This window comes from Notolabrus celidotus, chromosome 13, assembly GCF_009762535.1.
Source record: "Notolabrus celidotus isolate fNotCel1 chromosome 13, fNotCel1.pri, whole genome shotgun sequence".
Lineage (NCBI taxonomy): Eukaryota > Metazoa > Chordata > Actinopteri > Labriformes > Labridae > Notolabrus > Notolabrus celidotus.
Window position 1 is genome coordinate 30,425,122 of NC_048284.1, and position 20,082 is coordinate 30,445,203.

A 20,082-nucleotide genomic window follows, 5' to 3' on the forward strand; every position below is an offset into this window, starting at 1 on the left:
TAACACTGAGCCCCTCAATCTATAAATAACAACGTTGTCATCATCACTTGTCCTGCCTCCTGTCCTCTCTTTTCACTCGTTCTCTGTGCGTGTTTTGTTGTTGAAAAGTGCCGATCAAGTGAGGACTTATGTTTAAGGTCCTAGGAAGTGAAATTGATGACAAAACTGATGACGTGCAGGGGCTGAGATTAAGGTAATTGGTCAAAGTTGCGAGAAAGTTGCGGTGATTGTATAAAATTGCAAGGCCGCGAAAAAATCGCGCTGATTGGTTGAATTTGCGTTGATAGTTGCGATCGCGAAATCGCAACTTCCTGGTGGGACTGACTAACAAAATCATTCACATGAATTAATTACATGTAAAGTCAATGCAGAGACGTGAATAGACGGAACCTGGTCTGGCAGCGCGAATGACGCAAATTGGGCAGTGCGAATTGCGCCACACAGGTAAATGACGGGAAGAACTTGTGAGTGTAATTCACTTCATTCAGGCAAATACTTCCCAAGAGTTGCAAAAATCTGAACTCCAGCAAATCCATCGCACCACTATAGCCAATCAGTGTACAGATCCTCCAGTGTAGTGTGGACCAGCGGAGACTCATTCATCTGGAATATATTGGACACATTGATTTTATCTGTGTGGTTTTCCCGAACTTTGTGACTCTACCTGTTTTAATGGGATCAGGAATAAACAGGAGCTCACTGTGAGGATAGTGAGTGAGGAAGATTATGTTGTGACTTGTGAAAAACTTTGTCTGTCACTTGAATCCTGCTATGGGTTGAAGTAGAAAGTTAGCTCTGCCCACTTTAGCATGACTGGCTTCCCCAATCGATGTGGTCAAGCTCAACCTTGTTTGACAACAACAGACTGTTGTGGCGTGGGACAGACATGACTCTGTAGTGGGAATCACTGCATTAAAAACAATCGTTACCCTGTTGTGGAAATCACTGCATGGGCTAAAAATCACTCAAAAAAACATTGTCTGTGAACACAGTTCATCACTGCATCCACAAATGCAGATTAAAACTGAACCATGCAAAGAGGAAACCAAACATGAACGAGAAACTCTGAGAACACAGTTGAAGATGTAACCTATCGTACAGTCTTTTTGCCTTCATCTTTCAAACAGGAAGACGCTTACATCTGAGGCAGGAGATCGTTTATGCTGCAGCTTCACTCTTCTTGCTCTTTCTGTCCCTCTGCTTTACTAACACACACTTTATCCTCCGGCTCTCTGCCTACATTTTTCTGCACTTCAAGTTTAAGATTGTTAAAACACATTACGTCGTTCACATGCTTTGTAAACACAAGGTTCATTAAAACAAAAGTAGTGTTGTTGGGATAACTTTACAGAATGAACAGCTGATGAACGATGTCAACAGAGCAGACGTGTAGAGGTGAAGAGAAGAGAGAGGGTAATGTAAGGTTTTAATGTTTATTCAACCACATATCTTTTCAATAGATTCATTGTGAATGTGTCGGATCAGCGTTATCTGTGTAGCTGTATTGAGGCATCAGTTAACCCTTGAACTGTGATGAACACCTGGGGGGATCACAGGTGTTTCACAGAGTTTCTATCAAAGGAGAACACACCCGCCCGGTTCCTCTCTGCCCTGAGGGCAAGCGTTCGGGGTCGGTCTGAGGTCATAACCTTGTTTCTAAGGTGTGACGTCACTGGAATGCAAACTGAATTTTACACAACATACCTGTAAAAAAAAACAGACTAGAGCCAACACCTTCAAGACACTGATGAAACACTGAGTGCATATGAGTGTGTTTGTTTGTTTAGACCGTGGTTAATTTCAGGATTGATTCAGCAGACTTTGTTTCTGGTGGTGTCGGAGCTTTTCCTCTGACTGACATGTTGCATCTCGTCGTTCAGCCTGCTGATGTGACCAACTTCATTCACAGAAACAGCTGTGATGGGAGGAGGCCCCTTGATATCCTCAGTGGTGAACTATCTCTGACATCTCTGACTCATGTACAGTAGCTGGACCACCTCAGTGCTATGATCCCTCTTAGAGCCCCCCACCCCTGAATCTGAATAATTAACTGGTAATGAGACTACAAAATACAAAAACAAGATAGCACAGGAGACTGTATGCTTCTGTAGCACACTGAGTAAATAGTTTGCAGTGTGTCCCTCAGAATAACATCAGACCTCCACCAGATCCGTGTCCGGTTTTGTTCTCTCTTGTCCGTCAACACCCAACGGCTGCGTTTTTCAGAACGCAGCACGGAGCAGGACCTCTGGGCAGCTGGCTCCGCTCATCATGACGGTTTGTTGTTGTAGTTAAGTGAAATACGATCTGGTGATAACCCAGAGTGTTTTATTCTGAAAATTAACCGGATGTTTTCATTTTGTTTTGGTGCCTGACTTCCTGTCCCGCTCCTTCTGCTCTGTTGAGATTGATGCGTCGTGCTCCGGTATCTGGCAGAGGTCTTGTGTATCTGATCCGGAGGGCTCCAACCTGCTGGATCAGAGACAGAGCCGGAACGCAACAAAGCGGATCGAGTTGAAGTTAACACATTAACTACAATATGAACTACGGTTCCTTAAAGGATCGGACACGGATCTGGTGGAATCTGGCTGTAACTGTCTACCTTTGGCGGTGGCTGGGGATGTACAGTAATGGTTACAGAGTGAGAGAGTACAGAGAGGCTATAGATTTTAGGTGTCAGGTGGATATGGTTTAACATTTGTTGCTTGAAATGATCTCAGAAAGGGATGCACTAACATCTGTCAGTTCACTGAGCAAAATTCAAGTTGACTCTGTGAAACAGCGCCAAACAAAGAGGCTTTCTCATGTCAAAAAGAAGCACTGAACAACTTCTGTAGTGCAAGCAGTGTCCACTTGAGGCTGGGTCTTAAAGCCCCCGAGACCACATACACACCCATTCAAAGAAGACGATCTTTACAGCAGAAATAAACATGTTTACGACCTGGTTCAAAAAGGTCTTAATAGCCAATTTCTCTATCGGCACACACTGTACAGGGGGGATTTTTGTTATAACTTGTTATTTCTGAAGATATATAACTAACGACTTTTGCCTAAATAAGGACATGGCTTACTTGAATGACAGGTGGGCACCCTATAGCTGTTAGCAAAGAGGTTAGAGAGCCCACCTCAGCTCCACCTGTTCACCTCATGTTAGGTTGACTGAAAGTTAGGTTGAGTCAGCATTTCCAATATGATGATTATAGGCTTCAAATCTCTGCATCAGAAACAAATGGGCGACATCACAAAGACAACGTCCATGTTTTATGCAGTTTATTATTACTAAGCCAAACTAGTCCTCCATAACAGAGGTCCACAAACCAAGGGATGTTGGGTTTCATGGTTGCTACGTCCATTTCTTATCAGCTTCCACTGTATAGATATTGATAGATTGTTATAAACCTCTGGAGTATTTTTCCTGTTACATTGATCCCTGCAGTAAATGTTCAAGGTTCAAACCCTCCTGTTTACATTACTGCACATTATGTAATATGAAGCAAGACAAAGCAACACAAACAGCCACAGCAGTGAGATTAAGTTTCAGTAGTTTTCTACAGACCGAGCGCCAACTCAATCAAATTACCACAACAGTCTGACAGCCCTGAATTACACCTTTCAAAACAGCGCTTATCTGATGAGTCATGCTGAGTGAATGACACGTAGCGGTTCTCCTCTACGTGCTCGTGTTGCAGAGCTGAAGACGGTGTCAGTCGATAGCTGTCAACACCGTCACTGTGACTGATAAGTGAGAAGAAAACGGTGCATCCGCTAAAACCCAGGACAGGAGTTTGTATCCGAGGTATGTGAGGAATGCAGCTGCTAGTGCCCGCCTGTCTAACATCCCACAGCAGCTCATTCAAAACCCCAACCGGCAGATTTCATTAAAGTTTAAGTGGCTGTGAGAATTTCAGATCTGACAGAAACAGGCAGAGATGTGACCCGCTCACTGACCCCACAAACACTTTGAAAAGTGCACCAACATTTCTTTAACCCGCAGGTCGGAGGAGGAATGCGGTCCTGCTTATTTTCTGATTACTATTAGTTACTCTTCAAAAAAACATTTGGCTGCTGATAATAGGTTTTGGATTACGCTCCACTAACGATTAGCTGAACAGAGGGTGGGAGGATTGGCCTGCTCTACCACCCACTAAGACAGGTCACCAGCAATAAAGTAAAGGGGAGCTCTGTTTTTTATTTTAGATTTGAGCCCAAATTTAACACATTTTTGTTCAAAGCAACTCATGGTTTTAGGCCAACCACCTTAAAACAGGCTGTAATGGCTGCAACCTGAAGAAAACTCAACTTAATGTTCTTCTTTTTGTTACTGACCAGCTGTGATTGATATTTGAAGTGTCTGAAAACATTACAAAGAGGGTTAGAGGTGGGAATCCCAGGGACACTCACCATGCAATATGATTCAATATGATATAACACAATATGACACTGCAATACAATGCAGCAAGATTCAAATAATCAACTGGTCATCGTTACCGCAATAATTACTCAACTGATGGGATAATTAATTGCACAATAACTTACACAACATTACCCTAAACAAGCCATAAAAATCTTAATTCATGCAAGACAAATAATTTAGTTCCAATGTGAACAGAGTGAAAGTTTGGGATTGCATATATTGCAATTCCACACATGTATCATCCTGCCTCACCTGTCCTTGCAAATGTTTTTACACAGGATGCACTAAGAGACGTTTTAAAGACAGAGTAGAACCAAGCAGCAACCTCTGGTCTCAAAACATGAAGCCAATGCAATAGTGTTATAAACTGCAGTTCATCAAGCGTCCACTTGAGGCTGGCTGCAGAAACACCGGAAACCACATACAAACCAATTCAAAGAAGACGATATTTACAGCAGAAATAAAAATGTTTACAGCCTGGTACAAAAAACTGCTTCAGTCTGAAATCGGCACACACTGTACGGGGGGGGGGGATTTTTTTTATAACGCAACAGTAAAAAGATATTAAGATTACAAGTTTTGCCCATTTAAGGACATGACTGACTTGATTGACAGGCGGGGAACACTGCAGTTTTTGGCTAGGAGGCTCAAACCCAGCCTCTTTACGTCACATTAAGTTTGGTTGAGTTCAGCATTTCCAATATGGCTGCCGCTGACCATTGGCTTCATAACAGCACTCAGGAACTGATGGGTGACGTCACAGATAATACGTCCATTATTGATAAAGTCTATGGGTAGAACATAAATATGCCATAAAAAACGAACGCACAGATTTCAAATTTTGATGCGAACAAGCTGTCATGTTCTAAAGTCCTTACTGTCAATCAACAAAGAATGAGACACAAACAAACCAAACAGGGTCAGATTATTGTTCATATGTTATAAAAGACTGGACGAATGATCCCACTCAAAGAACCCACAGACAACACCTGTAATCATCTGAGTCTGCCATCATTTTTCCTAGTTGTTGTAGATTTCTATGAGATGTGCCCTGAGCGAGTAAAGGCTTAAAACCTGATCCTTGACTTTGGCGAGTGCGCCTGAAGACAGCCCCTGTGGCTCCCCTTATTTAACAGTAACTTTGATACTTATTGTGACCCCAGAATACATTAAAAGGGGCCATCCTTACAGAGAAGAAAGGTCCTGCTGTGTATTAAAGAGCACCGAAGAACTTGGTTTGTTCCTTTGGGGAGTAGAACTAGAACATCCTGATGTGATTTAAGAGTTTCTAGGATTTAATATGCAGAAATTCTTTTCTTGTAGGGACTCTTCCAGAAACACGCCTGAGCTTCTCACATTACTTCATCTTCACTTAACATGAAAAATGAAGATCTGGTTACACGTCAAACACCAGCATTTCCACTCTTCATGTTGATAGAAATATTAATATGCCCCTGGAGGAGGTCTTTACATGTTCTTAATCACACAGAAACAAAGAGTCTACATGAGGTCTGAGGCGACAGATCCAGCTAACATCACCACAGTGTATGCATGTGAATGTAAAAACATGGATGAGTGTTACCTTTGTGAAGTGAAGCAGGTCATGAATGTACTAAAATTAACTTCAGTGCTCTGAGCCACTGCGCTGCCTGCTGTATGTTCTCATTATGTGGGTCATCTGTTCCCTGTTTGAGCTTCACCGCCCTGTAAACAGGCAGCATCATGGCTGTGATCCTCAGTAACATGTGAAAGATGTGACAGTACACACTGCAGAACAATGCAGTTTGATAAAACTGGTGAACGTATTCAAATTATCGGAGCTCTTATGTAATTCTACATTCATCCTTTTGAGCAATAAGTGCCAATGTTACAGATGATGAGTGGTGTATATACATTTTTCATATGAAGTCTTGTTCCTTGTAGGACTGTCAAAATATCCAGGACTGTTAAATAACTACTTTTATATACATGTTCCAATCATTCAGCATTCTGTGCACTACTCACCACTAAACTATTGTCACAATCTTGTAAAGTTAAGTTAAATCTTTGGACAAATTAGTGTAATGTCCATGTTTAATCAGTCCCTCCAGGAAGTTGCGATTTCGCGATCGCAACTATCAACGCAAATTCAACCAATCAGCGCGTTTTTTTCGCGGCCTTGCAATTTTATACAATCACCGCAACTTTGACCAATTACCTTAATCTCAGCCCCTGCACATCATCGGTTTTGTCATCAATTTCACTTCCTAGGAACATAAACATAAGTCCTCACTTGATCTGCACTTTTCAACAACAAAACATGCACAGAGAACGGGTGAAGAGAGAGGACAGCAGGCGGGACAAGTGACCATGACAACGTTGTTATTTATAGATTGAGGGGCTCAGTGTTAGCTTGGTCTCTACCTGCAGCAGGTGTGCTTTATGAACCAGCTCTCCTCACCTCCATGCATCTGTCTCATCTTCATTGAGGATTTTTACCCCGGTGTGCGTTAGTGACAAAGACACACCCGGGGGACGTCTGTTTAATATTTGACGTTTGACGTTGTTGCCGCTCTCACCGTAAAAAGCTCCGCGTCTACAGCTTGATTTAATCCAGTTTGGTGAAACATCAGACACATTTAGTAAGTTTAGATCAACTCCTCGTCATCAAAGATGCAGATTCACTTCAGAGTGCCATGAACTGACTGTCTGTGCCTCTGTCACTGCGAGGTGCATTCAGGGACCGTTGTAAATGTGCAATACAGTCCTTTCATGGCATTTTTATGTGAATCAAGAGAATCAAAATACAGTCACAGTGGCCACATCAAGAATGTTTTCTAAAAACAACTGTAATTTAGCGTATTTACTTGCCCCTGAGATGTTATTGGGGGAAAAAAGCCCCCCCAAAAATCGCAACTTTCACCGTAATTTTTTCAAAAAGCTGTCGCAAAATCAGGCTTTTTGGGCCGCAACAATCACAAAAAAATCCCACAAAATCCTGGAGGGACAATTTAATGTTCTATAGAGTAAGGATAGGCATTTCAGGCCAAAATACAATTCGATAATCATTGGCATCTATTCAGCAAATATTTTAATAATCCCCCAACTCACACACACTTCTCGTTAACGGGCCGCTTGTGTGATAGTCGCGTTAACCAGCAGCAGGACGATTCAGAGATGAAGAACATTGCAGTGACCATCGCAAATTTTTTGTTACGGTTTTCTTCTTCTTTTACTATTTAATGCATTTAGCATTCTTCTTCTCCTGTTACTTAATGTGGTTAGCAACACCTTAAGACGCTCTATAGCCAACGTCTGGCAGGAATACTGTATTACAACCAAGTACCGGTGAAAACAATGAAAAATTATACTTTTAAAATGAGAAAATATTCACATTAACTCTTCGATTTTTACTAAGTGAACAAATACTTGAACGTTCAAAAATCATGTCCCATCCCTAGTGCAGAGAGAGCAAAGTTTACTAGATTCAGATTCCTTTTATGTGCTACTCAGGTCATGAAATGTGAAGCCAATGTGGAAGTGTTAAAAACTGCAGTTCCTCCAGTGTCCACTTGAGGCTGGCTGCAGAAACACTGGAAACCACATACACACCCATTCAAAAAAGACAATCTTTACAGAAGAAATTAACATGTTTACGGCCTGGTACAAAATGTCAAATATTATTACATCTAGGATGTGCACACATTCTCGGCTGATTCTGATTCTAATGGGGTCTGGACTTGAACTCAGACTCTTCTCTGGGGACGTGATGCTCAATCAGATCTACAGCACTGCTCAATACAGTCCAAATCCTTAGAGTGCAAACATGTCAACTACTATGTTAACAGTGCCACTACTTAAGAGAGGCAGCTTGAAAAATTGAAAGTATTAAACATGAAATAAATATTTAATTTGTTTATGTCGGTCTTTCATCTGACCTTTTGAAACCTCTGTGATCTTACACTTTGGCATCTGCAGACTTAAAGAAAATAAAAACAATTAAAACGTGTTTATTTCCCATCATGCTCATCCTGCCAGCTGGAAATGTACTATAGATCAACAACTGAGGAGAAACAGGAGCTCTTTGGCCACAGCTGCTCTTGCAGACTTCCATAACAGAAGGTCCAACAACATGTTAACACAAACACAAACTGCAGCTTCCATTATTTATGTACAACAGAGGATCTCTCTGCATGTGTGGGAATCAGTGACGTCACTTTATAATGTGTGTGTGAAACAAGTGGTCAGATTGTAAGTTCCCCCCTCCAACCCTCGCCCCCTCCATCCACCATCTTTCACTCAAACCTCGGCCATCTGTCTCTGCAGCACCATTCAGGGACAGAGAGCCAAAACCAGATTAAAACAATACTTTGACCCACTCCGTAATCCCAAGATCTGTTTCACTGCAGCAGCTCGGCAGAGAGTCTGTGCTGCCCGGAGCATTTATGGCACAAAAAGGAGCACAAATACCAGAGAATGCAGAGAAATACTCACGTCTGTACCGTCATAATGTATCTAATCACTGACATTAATGCTTCTGAGCAGAGATATGAGAGGCTGAAACACGGCACGCTAATCCAAGGTCACTGATGGACCTGCTGTCATGTGAACGCTGGGACAGATGTGAAGGCCATCTCAGGAAATAGTACAAAGGTCACCTTAAACATAGCAAGTAGCAACATGTTGTGTCATTTAACGCAAGGTTAAAGAGTGCAAACCTGCTGAACCACAGAATCATCTAGATCACTTATTTCAGCTGGGTTAGAGGAGTAAAAATGAAGGATTTCATTGGTTTACATTAAATGAGACCACAGGCTAATATAAACGTGAGGATGGAGATGTGGTGTCTGGAGGAGAGCAGTGTTTGGGTGTTTCAATGAGAACTTCTTATCTAAGGTTTGAAACAACACCAACTGGGGAGACAAAAAGAGCAGAGTTTCAGAGGTCTGCATGTTTCTGGACTCAGTAAGTTCTTTGCTGTGTTTTCGTTTCTGGTTTCTCTTTGCCAGCAGAAAGCAACAAGTTATTCTCAGACCAGCTGAAGCTATGGCCTGGTCTTTGCAGCTGCACAACAATAATTTAACTTCCAAAGTTTCAGTGGATAAGAAGAGTCCTAAGATGTATTCACACATGCACTAAACTCCAACAATCAGGGCTGTATGTGTGAATAAAAACCTTTACATCGACGTTTTCTTGCCAGCCACCTCACAACATTTCTGCAAGAAGCTGGGCTGATGTGAAGATGATGTGAAGCAGGTAATAGTCTGAAAAACATCCCTCTATAGGAGACAACTTTGTTAAAAGGCGGCCTGACCTGAAATTAGATATCATTACTGTTATTTTAAGTGACTGTTGCTGTGTAGTGGTGGTTACTCGTGTAATTACACTCCTAAAATAATAAATACGTTATGGCTCATTATTATGTTTCAGTCAGGACCACTCTCTTCAAAAAGAAGTAATTACTTGCAAGCAAAAAGTTTAATTCGGCGGTATGGCTCTGTTTTGGGAGCTCCCTGCCCTTCCAGGTAAGTACGTGGAATGCCAAAGCCTGTGACGGGGAGAGAACACCTCCCCTCTTTCATACAAAGACAAAGCGTCAACCTCCGGCCGCGAGAATTGAAGCAAATGCGGAAGTGTTAAAAACTGCAGTTTCTTAAGTGCCCACTTGAGGCTGGTTCCAGATGTACCGGAAAACCACATACACACAAATTCAAAAAAGCCGATCTTTACAGCAGAAATAAACATGTACAGCCTGGTACAAAAAACGAGTGTAGTCTGAATAGCTCATTTCTGGATCAGCACACACTGTACGGGGGGTGAATTTTTTTTCATAACACGGTAGTTTCAAAGATATTAGGATTACAAGTTTTCCACAATGAGAGGCACAGTTGACTTGATTGACAGGCGGGAACATGGTTAGCTAGGAGGCTCAAAGCCCGCCTCATTACGCCACACTAGCTCTACAGCAGTTAGAGTTCAGCATTTCCAATATGGCTTCCGCTGTATATATACATGAAAAGCCAAGGCAGGGAGAGCAGCAGCAAATACCCACAGGTGCAGAACAGAGTGAGAAACGGGGACAATACATGTGACACTGGTGAAATCAGACAGAAGAAAGGAGGAGATGGGGTGGATGTAGGTTGTTAAGCTGTTTGCAGAGGAAGCATCAAGACAACGCAGGCCAAAGCAGTTTAAATAGAATGCACATTTTGTAGTTTCGGGAACTTGAACTTGAACTTGACCAATGGTTCGGGTCAGTGAGCTGAAATAATAAAGACACAATGAAAAAGTTCCTCATCTTGAGAAAAACAAGCTCACATGTGCCAATTATCATTCATCCAAACACAGGTTTTGGTTGAAGGTTTTATGTGCACTACATGTTCAGGTAAAGTCATGATATCTAGAATAAATTTGAATTATCAGACATTAATTAATATATGTATCAAGTAGAAAGTAGAAGAGCAGCTTGTTTAAAATCAGCATGTTTTGCAGTGCGGCAGGATAACAAGATGCAGCTTCACAACAAAGAAGAAGATCCTCACAAATAACTCCAGGCTGGGAGAGCCTCCTCTGTCTGGTAGCTTTAATCACCTCCTGGGCGCTCCTTCATTGTCCAGGAGCAGTGAGCAGAAACGGCCTCTTGTGCTCCTCACAGAGCGTCTCCACCCTTTCAGAGGTTTCTTTACAAAGAGTTCACCACCCGCGGGCTACGCCAAGCTAAAAACATCACAGAGACGCTGCATGTGGTCGCAGAGAGGGGTTCACACAGCACTTCGGGTAGAACTTTGATTAGTCATAATTTAGGTAAAATTTTTGGTAGCTTCATCAGCCATCCAAAATGATCTACTGGTAGGCTTCTTCGTCACTACATTAACCCTAAAATTCATCCGACCCCCTTCATGTGTCCTGGTCCTCAGGTCAGGTTCATAAAATCTGGATTAACCGAGTGTCTCACTGTCGTGTTTCTTACCCCGTCTGACATTTTCTTAATGACGTCTGTGCTCCAAAATCTCACAAATTACCTGAGCCCTGTGTTAAATTATTCACAAGAATGGAAAGGGTAAGTAAACACTGCTCCAGTCAGAACAAGGCCAAGGCAAAGTTAGTTTCTTTCTTTGATTTTATTAAACTTTTATTCTACCAGGAATATTCCCACTACGATTCAAAACCTCTTTGACGAGGGAGACCGGCCAAGACAGCAGCATGAAAAGTTTCAGTCTGAGATCAACACAAACAAAAGAAAGTCAAAATCCTCCAAACTAATAAAATGATGCAGTTTAAAGTGACGTTGTAGCTCAGACCAGGACGAGAGAGCTGAGATATTAAGTTAAATTAGTCTGAGGAATGACGTACAGGATGTGTCCATGAGACCGAGGGTTACAGACACTGACAGATTTAGGAGTCAGAACATAAGTAATAAGGTATCTCATAGTGTGATCTTATACACACAGACACACTTCTCATGAAGGCACAGTGATGTGTATGAAAACCTAGGCTAGAGATAAATCACAATTATGGTACACTGACACATGAAACAACATAAAAACGATGGACAACCGTCTCCACGTTGTGCAAAAATGAGACCAAACACCTCAGAGATGGAACCAATCATGAATTTTGAAGACAAAGACCCGAGCCAGAGAGATCTAAAACATCAAAGATCCAGAGACAGTCCCCAGCAGTATCACGCAAGTATTTACATGCGTTAGAATCGGCCAGTGTACAGAGTCCAGAAAACATGCTGACCTCTAAAACTCTGCTCTTTTTGGTGTCATATCAAACCTATCAAAGATCCACAGACACTGATCCACAGACGCTCAACAGCAGAACAGATTCTTGAGTGGGTTTGAAGCAGACACTCACGGTTATGGAAAGTTCAATGTCTCTTGTGTTAGTGTTTGTTACGTTCCCCCTCATTGTTCCTCCTCTACTCTGATAATCTGGCCGCTGCAGGAGCCTCATTGGTCAACAGAGCTGTCAATCACAACGTCACCTCCCCTTTATATAACAACAAATAACTGATCAAAGCTACACTTATCAGAACATTGAATCTAAATCAGCTTGATAAGGATACGATAACTATAATGGCAGAGACACGCACAACAAAGCAAAAAGTAGACAAAGAATACTTGAAATCAGCCACCTCAGACCGCTGCAAGAGAGAAACCACATCATGGACCGGGAAAAGGCAGAGGTCCTCCACTCAGAGAGCAACAGATACCAGGAAGAGGGCACAGAGGAAGGAAAACCAGGATGAGGGGGCCTACATTCTGTCACATACCTGAGACAATGTACTAAGACTGTCGGACTACATGGGACATGATCGTCCTGCCGCTTTGGAACAACCAAACTATTATAAATCAGCTAACAGACCGGTTACAACATCACTGGACTGCAGGAAGTTTGTTACTGAAACCTTGTTGTAGTAATCAAGTCACGCTCTAGTCCTGATTACAGGACTTGCGACTCAACTTGGACTAAGCTAAAGCTCCTGGCAGAATAAAGAGACACTACGAATTGTGCGTGAGCTTTCAAAGATTTTACAATAAATGTAGGCCGGAGCAGAGCAACATGTTTGATATGAAAAACTATCAAGGAAAGAAGAGAGACACGCTCAAACTTACACAGACATCTGTGCAGGATGAACCCAGACAAGTAAGAGAGATGCTAAAGTTACTTCAGACTGTTACTGTGTTAGCATGCTAACGGTAATGTTAGTTAAAGAGGTGTTTCCCAAGCGAGTATATCCATAGCATAGACTGTATTAAAATGTACGTAGTATCTGTGATGTCACCCATCTGTTCCTGTGTGCTGTTTTGAAACTAATCATCAGCGGGTGCCATGTTGGAAATGCTGAAGTCAACCATCTTCATCCGAGCTAGTGTGAGGTGAAGAGGTGGGCTTTGAGCCTCCTGGCCAACAGTGTTCCCGCCTGTCGGTCAAGTCAGCCATTTTCTTATTTGGGCAAAACTCGTAATCTTAATATCTTAGAATATACTGAGTTGTAAAAAATTCACACCCCGTACAGTGTGTGCTGTTAGAGAAATTAGCTAGTCGGACCAACATTTTTTTTTTTTGTACCAGGCTGTAAACATGTTTATTTCTGCTGTAAAGATCGTCTTTTTGAGTGGGTGTGTATGTGGTTTCTGGTGTTTCTGCAGCCAGCCTCTAGTGGATGCTCGATGAACTGCAGTTTTTAACACTTCTGCATTGGCTTCACATTTTAAGACCGGAGGTTGTTGCGTGGTCCATAGTGAATAAGGATAAAAATGTATATTTCCCAGAGTATTTAACTCGTGAACTCCTCAATTTGGTTTGATCTCTGATAAGAACTCTTTCAGGGCTGTGTAAGAAAGTTTGTGAAGTAGGTGTGAAACTATGCTAACGTTTAAAGCTCCTGTGAGGAGTTTTTAACTGGTTGTGAAACAGATTAAAATTGACACTGATGCCACCAGCAATGACACTGACAACTTCTATATTATAGTTACTAATGTCTGAAACCACTGTGAGGGGTAGGTGTCAGACCTGATGAAAGAAACAGCATTTTCAACAGCTCATTTTCACAGTGAGTGACACACTTCACTATGGGATGAGATATATTGTCAGAAAATATTACCTTAGGATGCACATGATGAAAGAGAAGTGACAAGAAGGACATGTTTTCCCACAGGGGGGCGCCAAAACAACACAAACCAAAGTTCCTGACAGCAGCTTTAATTTAGGGATGATGATGTGACATAAACAAAGACAACTCCATCGTAAACCGGTAAGGAAAGTCAGAAAGGACACGGATACAACGTTGTTTTATGCTCATAGACCTATCCCCCACCAACCCAGAAACAAACACACACGCACACACACACACACACACACACACACACACACACACACACACACACACACACACACACACACACATATATAGAGTTTCCCTCATGCAGCAGTAATGATGCACAAAACAAACATGCTGTATATAGAAACGTGAACAAAGAGGAGGTCCAGGTGCTCCTCCTGTCTCTCCTCCAGCTGGACAGAGCTGAGTGTCAGCTGGACAGAGCTGAGTGTCAGCTGTGTGTCCGAGCATCCACCAACCCTTCAAAGATCCCCCCACCCCCCCCCCCCAACACACACACACACACACACACACACATTTCCAACAAGTACAGGCTCTACCCCGCTGCACCAGCCTTTGTCTCTTTTCACACTCCTCCTGAAGAAAGCAAGCGTACACCAACACTCCCCCCTTCTTTAATCCTCCTCTCTGAGAGAACTTATCCACATCAGATGCATTTTCTCAGAAAGAGCGCGGGGCCATTCGGTGCCACAGCTCATTGTTTCAAGCTTGCAATAAAGAGTTAAGTGGGATTTAGAGCCCCTGCGCGGGCCCTAAAGACCTAGAGAAAGCTCCTTTTCTTATGCAACAGATCTGTTATTCAATTATTCCTGCAGAGGAAGTAGTGCTCTGACAAACAGTGAGCTAATCCTGAGCTGTGAACTATAACACTGCCACCTGACTGTGGTTTAAGAATAATCTAATCCTAAACTGATATGATCTGTATAAAACACAGCATTAGTCTCATTCATGTAATGTATTTCAGTGGGTAAAGAGAAGCGTCTCTTCGTGTGGCTGTTGGTAACAACATCATCTCTCCATCAGACAGAGTAATCTAATAAACACTAAATATGGTGTCTAGTGTCAGGAGCCGGTAAACCGTCCACCTCCCTGTGTCTCATTGTGACTCATTATGTGTCTATCATACACCTGGTGACCTCTGACCTCCATGGCACTGTGCTGCACTAATCAGCTCCCAGAGGGTGCGAACAGACGCGAGGACGGGTGGAGCTTTTTGTACCCAAACTACATGAGGGTATTCATCGGCTTCACACACTGGGAGACAACATGTTGCAGCATTCAGGCGGAAATCCTCAAATGACTTTGACTTGTTAGAAACGTAAGAAAAGCAGCATTTTTATATATTTTTTATTTCCTGTTGTTCATAAAAAACTAAGATTTTCTAAAAGGTCCTCAGACGGGGGGAACCAGCTGTTCATAAACTATATACTTGCATGAAATTGTCCATTTGGAAACCAAAAACCCTAAGTTTAAGTGAATTAAGTAGGAATCAGGAAAAGTGGATGAATCATCAGTGAAACTCGATCTGACACGAATCCTGTGGCTCTTTGACTCAGTGAACACAACACCACGATGCCATGGAGCCATCAGTGCTGCTGCTTTTAACTGCTTCATAAACTCTCACACAATGCAAGACATAACTTAGTTTATCAAAGGGCTGTAAAACACAGAAAACACATCATACTGTCACCATTATCTTTGAAGTTATTATGAAGGAGCTTTGCAAACCACTGCAGCTATAGCCTCTACATGGGACACACTAACTGCTAAGCCATACCAACACCCCATCATAGTTTTTACATTATGTTTTCACTAAATAATAATCCATATTCATGAGGCTTTTCTCTGTGTATCTACCAAACAAACATGTCTTCAATCCAGAGAACAATCTTCTTCAGCTGAGTCATTACAGTACTTCTTCTTAATGTTGTCTTGTTAATATTTAGTAAAAAAAAATGCACAATTTAGGCTGTTTACTCTTCAGTGATTTATGATTTGCAATTCTAGTTTATAAGTTCATAAAAACACCAGTTTCATTAACGGTCTCCAGTATCGCTCTGTCAGAACATTTAATTTAAACAAATGAAGGGAAAAACAAAAGAAGTGAATAAATGTTCTTCTTTTATCAGTCCTCATAAATCTTATTACCCAGCTATGTTAAAAAATTGATTCAGATTGGTCAAAAACCCATAAAAACAGCCTTTCCTTAATATTAACATACATTTTTCTGTAACAGCACGATGTGCAGACTGAAAGTAAAATGTGGTGAATTTGATTTAAAATACACTTTGTTTCATTTAGAGTGTATTCAATTTAGTTTTCATTTTGAATTATTTTATTTTGTTATTCTAATAAATTCAAAATCATTTATATTTTAGAATCTTTTACGGTTTATTTTATGCTAATTGTATTTTAACTAATTCTATTTCATTTTTTATTCTACTTAATTTAATTTTTATTTTATGTTATATTTATTCTCTTTATTTCAGTTCAATTCACTTACATTTTCTGTTATGTAATATTCATTTTATTTAATTTAATTTAGATTTTATATGTTACTTTTATTTTTTTGTATTTTTTATTGCTTATTAGTTTTATTTGCAGTTACATTGAGACTTGTTTAAATGTCACATTACTATTTACTTGTAGCATAATGAATTTAATATTTTGTTATGTTAACAACTCTTGTAGGTATACAACATTTCAAGACCAAAAACAGAAAATAAGAGTGAACTACTACTTAATGGAAGTTCTATATTTTGTAATGAAGTGCTGTTTTATATTTACATATACGTTGTAGTTTTTTTTTCACCAGCAAATTAATTCTTGGCTTTTTCTGTAAATCTGCTATACTCCTGAATAACGTAACATAAAGCTTCATCTCACCCAGTGATTCCTCAGTATTCACAGTCATGGTCTGCCAGACGTTCACTCACTTTGTTAATCTCTCATAAAAAGGAAAGCAGTCTTCATTGAATCCCTCCTCCGCTGTCTGTGGACCCTGACTTTACCCTGAAAACTGCAGCCTTATAAAGAAATCTTAATTCAAATTAAATCAATTAGTAAAGTACTGCTCCTCACTCCCAACATGCCCTTCTTCTGCCTGCTGGGTGTAAGTTGCCGTAAAGTGCTGAGGATTATCATTATAACACATTACTGCACGACCTTTCCTAATGAGCTCATATCTCTGGCTGTTAAACACCCTCAGTTTGAACCCACTGGATTTAAATATTTAGGTTAAGCTTCGGGCCACGTTCAGAGCAGAGAATCTTTCACTTAAGCTTACTTCTCATTTTTAAAGGAATTTGGACTCATTAGAATCAGATACAACTCTTTAATTATTCAATCTGTGGGATTTATTCTTGTTTTTAGACATTTTACACACACACATGGTTAAACTGAAGCTCATAGGAGTTCACACAACTCACCCCTTAGAGCCATTAATATTTTGTGAGACTGTTTTCCTGTAAAATCTCAGTTTGGGGATTTAAAGAAAACACTGAGGGAGTATCTTGGCGAGGGCATTCAAGAGTGAAGAAGTCTGAGATTAACATATCATCTCTCTGACCTAGAAACAGACTAAACAAAGGAAGTATAAAATGTGTGTTAAACATGTTGGACACAGGAAGTGTAATGATGTCTAACCATTACTTCTAAGATCTTCTTCATAAAGTGAGCCTTGCAGTGAGTTTTTTTTTAGACTTATACTGCTGCTATGTTTGAAGGGGAAAACAAGTGACAACCTCCACTGTAGAAGAATAAAGTCAATGCAGATGTGCAAAAACTGCAGTTCTTCAAGTGCCCACTTGAGGCCGGCTCCAAAAGCAGAGGCATCCCAGTTGAAGCCCAAATTAAAATGTCATTTTGGAAAATTAAATTGGTACAGAAAAAAGAAAGTGCTTTTGATCCCTTTACTTCTTTGTCCGAAACAACTGTTTGTTTTAGGCACGATTAGGGGTGGGGCTTCCTTGACTGACAGGTGGATGTGTAGCTGTTTGACATGCGTGTAGGCTCTGGCCTCAGCTATGACACTTGTCCTGATGCAGATCTTAGTATCACTAACGCCTCTGATAGTGCATAAAATGTCATATTTAGTATTAGTGATTAGGTCAATAAAAATGTCCATCCATCTTGTTTCCTCTTCCCTAACACTGACACTGGAGCAATACAAATTGAATGACATTACAACTATGTTTTTGAAACACAATTTAAGACACTGAACTAACTTGAACTGGTGGTGGACAAAGAGTAATGTCTGCTATATCAGAAGGCTTTGGATTCAGTTACGATTGCGTTGATCAGAAAGTAGTGCTGTGCAAAACTTGCAAAGTTAAAGATGCAACATTACATGGTAACACAACCAATTTCAGTCAACACCTGAGACAGCACAGAGAAATGTGCAATGAATACATGAGAGTGAAGGCCCAGGCAAGTAAAGATGAAGACAAAGAGACAGCTAAAGGACAGCAGTGCACCATCAGTGAGCGCTTGGTTCATATTCAAATATTACACAAACATCAAATCAACTTCAAAACATCAACTTTATAATTTTGTTTTACACTGAAAAATACGGATTTAGAAACTATAAATAATTTCGGCATTTAGCTTTAACACCAAGCATGTAGCTTCAAAATACCATTTATTATATCATAAATTGCAATGATGTTCACGATTAATACCACACAGTTTCACCAAATCCTGCAGCACTGGTTTAAAGGCTGTTATTTTTTGACTAGGATAAGTTCAAGAGGAAAAAAACAAAATAAAGCAGTGCACCAGAAGTAGCCATGGTGGGGAAAAAAGCCGAGCTCACCTCAGTTTGCCCCAAGGTTATGATTCTACTTCTGAGCCTGGCTTTGCCACAACGATATCTATAACAGGGGTTCCCACATTGTTTCAGTCTTCGACCCCCAGAATTACAGTACCAGAGACTGCAGACCCCTTTGTGCGGAGGTGTTTAAATATTGCTCACAGCCGCACGCAAGAACTAGCAGGTCAATCCTAAAACCTACATATTTCTTTGTTATTTAATAAGGAACAGAAGCAGGATCATTTCCTCACTGGTCATGTGGCAACAAAGTAAAGAAGAAAACTGATTACAGTTTATTTGCATGATTTTGTCTAAAATTAAGCTAAAATGTTCCGTATATATTTTTACAACAATGGATAAAATACAATATTTTAGATCATTCTAAATGTTCATTGATTTTCGGAAGGCATCTCGCAACCCTGACTTTGGGAACCATGTATGAAGCTGCACCTGTTCTTTTTTCATCTTATATGTGTGTTGGTTACTAGTGTGTGTTATGTTTGTCTTGTAGGACCCCCTCGAAAACAAGATGATACATCTCAAGGAGTTATTCCTAATAAATATTTCAAAGTAACTTTTATTAACATACCTTAACTAATGATGTATTAAGCATTACATGAAGTCACAGTGACAGGATCATTAGTTCATTTCACTCCTAACATGTTCAATACATTTTTCTACCCATCTTCTTACTTCTGTTCATTGTTTATTTAACCTACTGTATGTTACTAGTCTGTACACATTTCTCACTGTATCAATGGTTTTTTACACATATTTTAAATATTACTTATTGAGTTCTGTATATACTTCTCTAGGATATGCTAATTTACTTTTTTAATTGCTAACAATATTCTAATAATTACTATTTTATATGCTCTTGTTTACTGTATACTGTTTTGCACTATTTTCTGCTGTAACACTTTAAATTTCCCTGTTGTTGGACGGATAATGGAATATCTTACCCCTTGTTAACTCATACAGAAATGCATTATGAGTCATGCATTACTTTAAAATGAATTAAGCATTAAATCACATAATAAAGTGTACCATTATTTTAAAGTGTTACCGTCAAAGCTTTCGTCAGGGTATCAGAATTGTTGGAAAGTTGGAAAATCCAATGAGAATAACTCTGAATGTAACATTATGTAATAATTCAATCTAGTTAAAGCTCTAAAAATTGGTTTGCGTTATTGACCATAGAAATTGTTTACTTGTTATAAATCTTTAAATCATCAGGTTGGACCA

At 40.4% G+C, this 20,082-nt stretch overlaps 1 protein-coding gene across 2 annotated transcripts in view; it reads right to left on the bottom strand.

The window, feature by feature from the left end:
• Positions 1-20,082, bottom strand: part of ankrd6b (ankyrin repeat domain 6b) — a 70,657-nt gene that overhangs the window by 49,917 nt on the left and 658 nt on the right. The window lies entirely within an intron of this gene.